The 12357-nt window shown below is 39.2% G+C and overlaps 1 long non-coding RNA gene and 1 pseudogene across 1 annotated transcript; one reads left to right on the forward strand and one right to left on the reverse strand.

Moving 5' to 3' along the window:
- Positions 1-3880: 3880 nt before the first annotated feature.
- LOC130083204 (uncharacterized) lies at positions 3881-6802 on the reverse strand. Its single transcript, XR_008806819.1, has 2 exons — positions 6736-6802; positions 3881-4385 (listed from the first exon to the last, which is right to left on the reverse strand). It is a non-coding gene; the product is annotated as an uncharacterized LOC130083204 (long non-coding RNA).
- A 966-nt stretch (positions 6803-7768) lies between these two features.
- On the forward strand, positions 7769-8400 carry LOC130083205 (immunoglobulin kappa variable 3-15-like; annotated as a pseudogene).
- Positions 8401-12357: the final 3957 nt, after the last annotated feature.

A 12357-nucleotide genomic window follows, 5' to 3' on the forward strand; every position in this document is an offset into this window, starting at 1 on the left:
GGAGATATACTGGGGTTACAAACCATCAAATACAGTCTAATGTTTCTGTAGAAGATTACAGAATTACTGACATTCATCTCCTTTTCATACAACATTACAAATAATGTAATTTTGCTGAGAGTCATGAAAATCATCTCCACAGTGTCATTTCCTTCACATCTCAAATGTTTTGTTGTGTCATCCATCAGCTGGAAGTCAAACCACCGCCTCCGTCTGAATCCCAATCAAATAGACGCTATCTTTACAAATAAACCACCGATTTGAGCTTTAAACAACTATATTCTCACCTGAAAAAATCTTAAAACTACAGTTCGTGACACAATAACAGCAGTATTTTTAAATTAATGTTCGAGCCATGGATCTCAGACAGAGGGATTTGTCAGCATCTGACAGGATTGAGATATAATCATGAACTAATCCAGAATCAGTTTTTGCAGACAGTTCTGACTGGCCTTCATGATGACAGCATACACACAGATCTAAAACCCTACCTGGAAAACCCGTGGGTGGAAGATGAAGTGTTTTTGGAGAAAATGAACATGTCATTTCACGAGTTCACACTTACGAATGATCAGAGAATAAATGGTTATGCGTATTTGGCGCGCTTTTGGGCCCGAACCCAGAGTACTCCCCCCGTATCTCTGGTTAGGAAGATAACCAGGCAAGTGTGAGGAGATGGGGTGGTGGAGGGATGCTGAAAACTGTTGAGGAATATGAGTGAGTCGACTGCGTATATTTATAGGCCTTACTCATACTGATTGAGTGGATCTGTTGATTACTGATTGTTGACTGCTGGTTGGAAGGACCTGATTGTTTGATCATTAGAACGTGTTCCTCCCGAACCTTGTTAATAAAACATCATATAGTCTGGAGCTTGAAAGAAAATCAAAGTTCTCAACCACTCAACCAAAAATAGCCAAGGTGGCCACAGTTAGGGAGGAGGAACAGGCACACGCTGAACAAGATAAAGGTGTCAGTATGAAAAAAGAGAAAGCTCCAAAGCCTAACAACCTGATGGAAAAGCGTCACTGTATACATCTCATGTTGCCCAGTAACGCCAAACGCATGACATAAAAGCACTTCGAGTGCGATCCAAAAGCACAAGGAGTCGTATGCTCTCCACACACTCCCGCAGACAAAGAACTGGTTTGAAACTAGGCTCTGGCTCTGAACCGGCACTCAAACTGCCTTGGTGGAAAAGGGGTACAAGAGCTTGCTTATCTGAAGGACCATGGTCGAACAAACAGGAGAAAACAGCCAGTTTGGTGGGACGCAGATGTGTAACAGACACCTGTCAGTTACTGAGTTTTTTAAACTGCCATCACACTCCTCTCCACTAGGGGTATTAGTGAGACCTGGGTGCGTAGATAAAGAGACAGGTGAGCGGTAAAAGAAATTATCATGGCTGACCTCCTTGTTCAAACAAAGTCCTTGTTGGGAAACTTTCATCTGAGGACTAATACGAGGTTCATGGTTGGAAATAGCTACATTTGACAGTTTGATTACCATTATGGATTTCCTCTGACGGGAGAGCTATATGTTGGACTAAGGTCACGCTTCGTTGGATTTCATCAAACCTCCACATCCTTTTTGACTCCTTAACGGCAGTTAAGACTTGCATCTGACATTCACACTCTCATCTTAACTTTCTCCAACTGTGAATGTGATAAAGACTGAAATATATATTACAGGGACTTCAAGTCATCTACAGAACCATAGATGTCTTTGTGTGCTGGGTGTTTTTGTAACACTGTCTGAATATTGTTGCTTGGTTATGAGTCTATTTGGTGTTTATATAAAGTCAGAAAAGGTGTTTTCATTACTGTTTTTATTTACTCATTGGATTAAAACTTATGTTTATGCTGATGACCCTCCCTACAAGCAGATGATTAATTAGCATATACTCAGTGTAGCATGTGTTGGTTATAGATGCTTGGTGCAATGTTCTCTTGGAGGTGTTAATACATCAGTGCTTTGGGACACGGGGTCACAGGTTTCAATTGTGGAAGAAGAGACGTCTTCCTGACGCAGAGGTGAGACCAGTGAGAGAGCAGCTTGAGGAGGGAGAGCTCAACCTGATAGCGGCGAACGGGACGAGCATCCCATATGAAGGCTGGATGGAAGTGGAGTTGTGTCTGTCTGGAAACACTGAGACTGAAGGAAGGGGCACACTCCTGCTGGCACCAATTCTCATTACATCCAGTGAATTGGAGAAACCCATAATCACCTTTAATGTGATTGAGGAATTGGTCCAAGCTAATGCAGCCCAGCAGATTCCTTTGAGTTTCCTTGTGAACACACTGAGTTCATCTCTGGAAGTTAGCCCTAGGAAAGCAAAAGCCGTTCTGTCACTCCTGAAGAAACGCAAAAACAGCAGCGGCTTTCATATTGCAAGACTTGGAAGAAAATCCATCATTCTTCAAGGTGTTCGAGAGTGAACGTCAGTTGTGGCAAACTGAATAAGACGGTTACCCTTGAAACACACGTGATGCTGGAGCCCATTCAGAAGTACCCTGGCCTGCAGGTATAAAGGCAAACAAACAGCTTATCCAGATGAATCTGAACAATAATGACAACATTACAGTGATGGTGGAAAATACCACAGAAGAAGAGGTGACCCTTACAGCACACACTGTCCTGGGGTCGCTGCATACAGTGGATCATCCATCAGCTGGAAGTGAAACCAGCGCCTCCGTCTGAATCCCAATCAAATAGACGCTATCTTTACTAATAAACCACCGATTTGAGCTTTAAACAACTACATTCTCACCTGAAAAAATCTGAAAACTACAGTTCGTGACACAATAACAGCAGTATTTTTAAATTACGCGTGTTTTCTCCTCTGCTATTGACGCTTGCTGATTAGTGCGAGATGCATTCTGGGATACCTGACTGTGTCAAGTCCGCACAACTCTGCACATATTATATATCTCCCTAATCAAACACACATGATCAACTCATCAGCTCATCAGTAGAGACTCCAACACCTGAAATGTTTGTCAGATTAGAGAGACATTGTTGGGGAAACACTGATCTAGAGTTTCATGACTGAACTCCATATATATATATTTACCTGTGTGTATTTGTGTGTAAGTGTGTATGTGAGTATATTTAATGTGCCTGTGCTTCGGCCATGTAAAGCCGTTCTTTAACCCTGTCAGTAAAGCTGTTTGACTCTGATGAGTCTGAGGTGAGTCTGTATCTCGTCCTGATCTCTCTTCGGTCTCGTCGTGAGCTCACAGTCTACAGCAGCTTTTGCATTCAGAGGGTGTTTTATATGATCAGCACATGCTTCACTCTGCATGTGTTTATAGCTCTATGAACTGAACATGACATGATCAAGAGCTCTTCTTCATCAACCAACAAACATGACTTTCAGCATCATCTTCCTCTTGACTCTGCCAGTGTTTAGTCCAGGTTTGAAGAATGATTTATGATTGTATTTTCAAACACTAATAACACTATATCATTACAATCTACATCAATCTTGTGTTTATGAAGAGAATGAGTCAGTGTTTTAATATGATCATCATGTTTTAGGTGTAATATATGATCCCTGTCAATCAAACTGAACACGCTGCATTCAGTCACTTCAATTATTTTTATTATATTTTTATTATTTAAATACCAGCACCTTCTTTTGCAAAAGTGAAACTGTTGTGTTCCAGTCCAGATCATGTAACCAATCAGAGAGTGAGACTGAAAAGCCCATTTGCATTGTCAGGGTGGAGTGATTGTGATCTCTCAGAATAGAGCAGCTCTGTCTCCAGAGACCATGTTCAAACCCCAAGAGCTTTATTTGACATTTACTGCGACATCAACCTTCTGAAAAGCTCCTGCATCTTCATCTGTTAGTTGAATGATGTTGTCAGACACAAAGTGAACTTGTTGAGAAGCTTTATTGAATGTTGCAGCAAACACAGCAGATTGAAAGATCACACACACACACACACACACACACACTCTTTCAGTATGGAGTTGTAAAGCACTACAGCTGCAGCACTAGACTCATGTGAATCCTGCCTGACACAGGACACTCAGATACGGCTCATCTTCAGGAGAGAAACATCAGCACTCAGAGCTCTTGTGGAACGAGACCTCATGAGGAGCACCATCATGTGTTACTCTGCAGACGTACAGCTCTCCCTCTTCCCAGCGTGCTTTGCTGAGGGTCAGGACGCTACTGCGGCTGTAGCGGCCGTCCTGCTGGCTCTCTGCGCTGGTCAGAACCCCCTCGGTGACCTCTGACCCGTCCAGTGTCCAGCTCACCAGCGCCCCCTGTGGAGAGTAAGAGCTGAGCAGGCAGAGCAGTGCGGCTGAGTCTCCAGAGATCTGCAGAGAAGAGGGCGGCAGCAGAGACACTGAGGGCTTCACTGTGGGACCAGCTGCAGGAGACAAACACAACACATTCACAAACACACACACAACACACTGCACTGCACATTCACAGCATTTCAACAGGACTGAAGCAGCAGACATGAGGAATGCAGGACAAATCTCCAGCATCTGATCCTTCATGCCGTTCAGCTTCACTACAGTGAATATATATATATATATATATATATATATATATATATGTATACACACAAACGACAAAATCACTATATACATTTAAATCAATTGAAACTAAAGATACTTAATTCTAGCAGTTTTTTAACTCTGAATGTAAAGATCTTAAATGTTACTTACTAGAGATATTAAACTCAAAATGTAACTCATTTTTAAAACAGAATTAAAACACAATTGAATCACACATAAATCTTGCTTATATTATAAAGCACTGAATTATAAGGACAACATGAGCAAAAGAGATTCAGTATCATTGACTGAACTACAGAAAGTAGCAACATTTACATTCTGATGTCAAATCTTTTTTTTTCGATCTATGATTTCTACAATAAAAGATGAACTAAATATTAACTCAGTGTAGAAATAAATTAAGGAAAATAAAACCAGTAATAAACTGATTAAATGAGAGACACATTATGAAAATACATTTAGAATGTACACTCACTGGCCACTTTATTAGGTACCCCATGCTAGTAACGGGTTGGACCCCCTTTTGCCTTCAGAACTGCCTCAATTCTTCGTGGCATAGATTCAACAAGGTGCTGGAAGCATTCGTCAGGGACTTTGGTCCATATTGACATGATGGCATCACACAGTTGCCGCAGATTTGTCGGCTGCACATCCATGATGCGAATCTCCCGTTCCACCACATCCCAAAGATGCTCTATTGGGTTGAGATCTGGTGACTGTGGAGGCCATTTTAGTACAGTGAACTCATTGTCATGTTCAAGAAACCAATTTGAAATGATTAGAGCTTTGTGACATGGTGGAAGTAGCCATCAGAGGATGGGTACATGGTGGCCATAAAGGGATGGACATGGTCAGAAACAATGCTCAGGTAGGCCGTGGCATTTAAACGATGCCCAATTGGCACTAAGGGGCCTAAAGTGTGCCAAGAAAACATCCCCCACACCATTACACCACCACCACCAGCCTGCTCAGTGGTAACAAGGCATGATGGTTCCATGTTCTCATTCTGTTTACGCCAAATTCTGACTATAACATCTGAATGTCTCAACAGAAATCGAGACTCATCAGACCAGGCAACATTTTTCCAGTCTTCAACTGTTCAATTTTGGTGAGCTCTTGCAAATTGTAGCCTCTTTTTCCTATTTGTAGTGGAGATGAGTGGTACCCGGTGGAGTCTTCTGCTGTTGTAGCCCATCCGCCTCAAGGTTGTGCGTGTTGTGGCTTCACAAAAAGCTTTGCTGCATACCTCGGTTGTAACGAGTGGTTATTTCAGTCAAAGTTGTTCTTCTATCAGCTCGAACCAGTCTGGCCATTCTCCTCTGACCTCTGGCATCAACAAGGCATTTCTGCCCACAGAACTGCCGCTCACTGGATGTTTTTTCTTTTTCGGACCATTCTCTGTAAACCCTAGAGATGGTTGTGCGTGAAAATCCCAGTAGATTAGCAGTTTCTGAAATACTCAGACCAGCCCTTCTGGCACCAACAATCATGCCACGTTCAAAGTCACTCAAATCAACTTTCTTCCCCATACTGATGCTCGGTTTGAACTGCAGGAGATTGTCTTGACCATGTCTACATGCCTAAATGCACTGAGTTGCCGCCATGTGATTGGCTGCTTAGAAATTAAGTGTTAACGAGCAGTTGGACAGGTGTACCTAATAAAGTGGCCGGGGAGTGTATTTTGTTCCGTTCTTCTGAATGTATAAACATGTCAATATAATTGTTTTAGATTAAATAATAATAAAAGATTATTTGTAACACTTTACTTAAAGATTTTATACATGCATGTATTAATAAATGTATTTAATGCATTTATTATGCCTTGATAATAAAAATGCATTACTGCACCTTATAATGCATGTATCATCTCATGAATATTTGTATTCACGATTATAACACGATTATAATATTATCTATTCATTGTTACATTATTTTATAAATGCATTCAAACAAATGATCAACAACAGTTTTACTTTACAACGAGGAATTTGTAAATATCATGCATTTTAACTTTGTTTACAATAATTTACATAAAGATACACTTTATAATGTATTATACATAAATGCTTCAAGTAAAGTTTGCCACAATATCTAATAATCATTATTTTTATTAAATGTTGTTCTTGTTTCAACTGTAAAACACTTTCTGAAATCTAAATTGTTTTTTTTATTAGGTGATTAAATCGACAGACTTACCGATCACCAGTTTAGTTCCTCCACCGAATGTGTACCACAGTGATACAATCTAATGAAACGCTCGTACTAAAACCTCTATTCCACTCGAGTGAACACACACTCCAGCAGAGAGAGAGAAACAACACTTCAACACACTGATAGTAGAAGATCCTCAGCTCTTCTCAACACTCACTTATTCAGATTTGACTAAATGCTTTCTGATATAACACTGTTTAAAGAAATATATGTGATGAGCTGTGACCTCTGAGGTGACCTTTGACCTCTTTGATCATGGATGATGTTGTGGAGTTTCTCATAATGATGCTTCTGTTCTTCATATGCAGATCAATCATCATGATTCACAGAAAAACCTGCAGCTTCACACTTCAATCTTCAGTGAGAATCTGTTCAAATAATGACTTTATTGAATATTAGAGCCAAAGTCAATAGAAAGTGTGACAATGAAGATATAAAAGGTGTTTTGCATGTTCTACACAGTCAAGCATGTTTTCATATTCAAGGTGTGTTATAAAAGTATCTGGACTGGTTCTGAATCTCCACACAAGATCATGAAACGTGAACAAGCTCTAATATGTGTCCATCTTTAACAGCCTGTTTCTTCTCCATCTGATGATTTCAGACACACATGAGGCTTCATGATAGATGGAGTGACACCATGAACTCTGATTAGAGATTCACAATCAGTCCTGATACTTTCTGAACACACTCATGATTCATGATCTTACTTTAGTGATGGCGCTTCATCTAGTGGAAGTGTAGCAGTGATGATGGTCACATGACTGAATATGGACACAGAGATGGACGTTCATCTGCACATCCTCAGTGTCTCAGGAGTCACAATAAACATACTAAATAAAGTCATGATTGTGTAACTCTAGTGTATATGAGTTTGTTCTCAGCACAAGCTGTTGTAAATCCTGCCCACTTCTTTGCATTGTCAGCACATGCTTCAGTGCTCTGAGAGTGTTTATAGTGCTGTGAGTTTAACACTTCATGACTGAGAGCAGAACACAACACACTCTTCATCATCACACAAGACTAAACTACAACTATGAACAACATCATCATCTTCATCTGGACCATTGCACTGTTTGCTCAAGGTTTGTGAAATACATGTTTTAATAATGATTATTATTTTTTTAAAATGTGAAATATATGTTTATCATATACTGTATATCATCATATATCATTTTCATTTTTGTTTGTGTTTTCTTTCAGAGTGTAGAGGACAGATCACTGTAACTCAGAGTCCATCAATATCAGCAGTTCAACCAGGAGAAGAAGTCAGAATAAACTGTAAAACCAGCAGTGATGTGCATGGTGGTAGTTATTTGGTACTCACAGAAACCTGGAGAAGCTCCTAAACTCCTCATATATATTACATCAACCCGTTATACTGGAACTCACTCTAGATTCAGTGGCAGTGGATCTGGCAGTGATTTTACTCTGACCATCAGTGGAGTCCAGACTGAAGATACAGGAGATTATTACTGTCAGAGTTTTCATGTAATCAACAGTAAACATGTGTTCACACAGTGATAAAGAGTCGTACAAAAACCTCTGTCAGTCAGACGTCACAGTGACTGCACTGATACAGCTGAGAGAAACTGCAGCTGCTGATGGAGGATCACAAACTACACAATATCGATGTCTAGTTCAAAGTTTCTAAAGACTTTAAAAATCTACATTTATCGGTAGTAACTCATTTTAATTACTCAATTTACATAGTCATTAACTGTTGCATTAGTTGTAACAAAATCATTAATTATATTTATTTATTAGTGTTTTTACTTTTATTTTAGTACACGTGTGTCCGCTATTTGCCTTGCAGACTGCTCCGCCAAGATGTCCGCCAGACAGCTTGAGATCCGTGCCGCTACTATGGGATCATCTGGTTGAAATGAGAGGTAGAGCTGGGTGTCATCAGCATAGCAATGGTAAGAGAAACCATGTGCTTGTATGATGGGTCCCAGTGATGTGGTGTAAATGGAGAAGAGGAGCGGTCCAAGAACTGAACCCTGGGGAACCCCTGTGGTCAGTTGATGTGCTTTGGATACCTCACCTCTCCATGTGACCCTGAAGGACCTACCTGTGAGATAGGACTCAAACCAGTGGAGAGGAGTACCTTTGACGCCCAGTGATGAGAGGGTGGACAGAAGGATCTGATGGTTCACAGTGTCAAAGGCAGCAGACAGATCCAGGAGAATGAGAACTGATGATTTGGAAGCAGCTTTTGCGATCCGCAGGGCTTCTGTGACCGACAGTAATGCAGACTTGGTTGAATGCCCTTTCTTGAAGCCAGATTGGTTTACATCCAGCTGGTTGGGCAGAGACAGGGTGTCCTGGCCTTGTCCTAAGTCTCCTCTAGTTTATATCTGTTTTACAGTTGCTGTCTCGGCCCAGCAATTAGCACAGCAAAAGCAAATAATCAGAAAATGGGACAAATCGAAACTAGCTGTTTGGAGAGCGCTACACTTAAGTGCTTTAAAATTTAAACTGCAATACTTTTAGTAGGATGAAGTAGGAACGCGTCTAATTAAAATACAGATTTGTTTGAAGGTAAAAATTTAAAATAACCAGAGAATCGAAAATAGCCTTAAGTTGTGGCAAATAGTAAACTGAACAACTGGATATTAAGAAAAAAAAAAACTTGCACGCTCTTGTCGTATCCATAGACTGACCACTAACCTTGTATCATTATATCATGATATACATTCATACATCATGAACATTGTATCATAATATACAACATCAAATTTCAGCTTATGCCGATGATGTAATTGTGTTGGTAAATGGGCAACGAGACATTAATCAACTGGTTTCTGTTGTTAATGATTTTGGAATAATTTCTGCTGCAAAAGTTAATTGGGAGAAGAGTGAAGCACTGGCTGTTGGGAAATGGGAGGAAGGGCTACCAAAACTACCTGGTGGGATGAGTTGGAAGAAAGAAGGTTTAAAATATCTAGGAGTACTTCTTGGGGATTTAAATACCCAACAAAAGAAATGGGAAGGGGTGATTAAAAAATAGAACAAAATGGAAATAGATTCACTCACAATTGTCAACCAAGCAGACATGCTACCTTTCGTCTGCAGTTTATTTAGAAATTTCTGACTGGTCCTGTTGATCTGGTGTGGAGGAAGATGGCAAAAACAATTTTAAACACAGTAGATGTGCTTGGACTGGATGCTGCGCTGTTTCTAATGGATGCTAAACAATTACGATTGGCTGGAGTGCCTCGATTTTATTGTGAACTTTTCAAAGTGTGGGGACTTTTAAATGTTTGCAGACTGGAGGAGACCAATTCTTTGTACTGGTTACTTGAAGAACCTCTAATCAAAGGAGCTCGCATGGATATTGGACGTGAGAATGTTCTGGGACTTACGCAGATACTGTATGCTTCTAAAACTGTGGCATTGAGGCACATAGTTAATGTGGCTGGACCTGAGATGAGTGATATAAATGCAGTAGCTACTTTGTTGGGTCAGAGGTAAACGCGCCACACACTAACTATAGTGGTTATGTGGAAAACAAGACTAACCAATGAAGAATTGAATTTAATAAAAGATTTTTAGAATGGAAAAGTGACTCTGGATATAAGAGACCCATTTCCAAAACTTGGGATTACACCAGACTTAAAAGAAATGTCAGGACCTTTGTTGGACCTCAACGGACTGCAAAATTTAGATCTTAATGAAGTCGAAGGGAAAGTGATGTATAAATGCTTTGTAAACATTTAATAAAGGAACACTAAATGGGAGGGTTGATATGGTGTGGAGGGATAAACTTGGGTTGAAAGAGGACAAGAAACCTGTGTGGAGAGTGCTGTACAAACCACCATTGACCAAACGATCAGGTGACTTACAATGGCGAATATTACATGGGACTGTGGCTGTTAACGCGTTTGTTTCAGTCATTAATCCAAATACTGATGATAAATGTGTGTTTTGTGGATCTAGAGAAACTATTTTTCATTATTATTTGGAGTGTGAAAGACTTCAAATGCTTTTTAATTTGTTAGATTTGTTATGTAGTAAATTTGGGGAAAAGTTTACACCAGATGTGTTTATTTTAGGGTCAGGATACAATCAAAAGCAAAAGATTAAATGGCAGCTGCTTAATTTTCTGTTTGGATAGGCAAAGCCCGCAATTTATAAAACAAGGGAGAACAGAATAGAAAATATGGGTGGTCAGCCTTATTTAAAGCTTTTATCAAGTCGAGAATTGTTGTGGAGTTTAAGTACTATAAAGCAATGAACGATATAGAAACTTTGAAATTACAGTGGTGTTACAATTCTATTTTTTGTACGGTTGTGGAGGAACCGTTATTTTTTTAACTTGTGTGGATTTGAAATTGGTGTAATATTTATTCTTTTGATATCATGGTTGAATAAAGTTTATTAAATATTAAATAATCTCAGATATTCCCTGTTTGTGCCCATCTACCTCTTGAGGAGCGAGTATGGCTGAAACCTAGTAAGTAGCTTAACCTGTTAAGCTTCAAGCCCACTTTTGAAAAATCCCCAGAAATGACATACCCAAACTAAAACAGATACAGTTCATGAACCCTTTGCACTAAAAGCACAAGTATGGTCTCATTTGAAAGCTGACACCTGGTTGTTTATTGTAAATGTAGAATTAATTATTGTCATAATGAAAAAAACAATTTTAAATAGCTTCAAAGTTTTGTAAAGTTATTAGAAATTTATTTTTATGAAACATCTTCATGAAAATAAAATTGAAGTTGGCCCTGGAGCAATCTAGAAATGCACTGCAGCTAAAGCCACATGTCTGACCATTTTATATTTAAAATCTGAAAATGATAAGTATAAAGCTCTGTATTTAGTTAAATGTTTTTCAAGATCATGTCAAATTACTTTATTTTGATTAGACTCTATTAGCAAACTGATGTTTAGTCATCTTCTGAGTCATCTATTCAGTCTATTGTCTCTATTGTTTTGTGGTGCCCCATTCAGTCTCAGTCTCCCCTGCACACATTTACACCTCTCCAGACTGGTTATTATGGCTCTAAATATGCATTTCTTTTGTCTGCATTATAGCTACTAACGACTGGCTATTCACAAGCTATTCATAGGGTTTCAAACCCTAATTTCTTTTATCAAAGTTCTCACTAAATATTTGAAACTGGTATCAAATGCACTGAAACATTTCAGTAAGCATTCCTATTGAGAAAAAAATCATAAAACAATAACTGCTCGTGGCAGGTGCGCCTGGGCTCGCTAGCATGTTAGCTTAGCACACAATCAATACACGACCATTTATGAGATTAAAACTATGTTTGCGCTCCAAACTCACTATATAACGCAAGTCTAGTGTTTTAAATAATCTTCTGTGATCTAACTTGGCTTCAGATAAAAAAAAAATCAGACAGAAAATGTATTATTTAGTGTTCTGAACGATGATGAAATCTATGTCGATTAGCATTACATTATAAATATAATCTATTATTATGAAATACCTGGCATGGCTTGAAGAACACAGGTAACTCAAATATCATTGCAATCATGTTTATTGTCTTCAAAACATCTTTATCTGCATGTTATAGCGATCTCTGTACTTTCTGTATCACTCAGTGACGTCCTGGAATGTCACATGACTATGGG

The sequence above is a fragment of the Rhinichthys klamathensis genome, unplaced genomic scaffold (genome assembly GCF_029890125.1).
Source record: "Rhinichthys klamathensis goyatoka isolate OS25496 unplaced genomic scaffold, OSU_Roscu_1.1 h1tg000054l_1, whole genome shotgun sequence".
Classification (NCBI taxonomy): domain Eukaryota; kingdom Metazoa; phylum Chordata; class Actinopteri; order Cypriniformes; family Leuciscidae; genus Rhinichthys; species Rhinichthys klamathensis.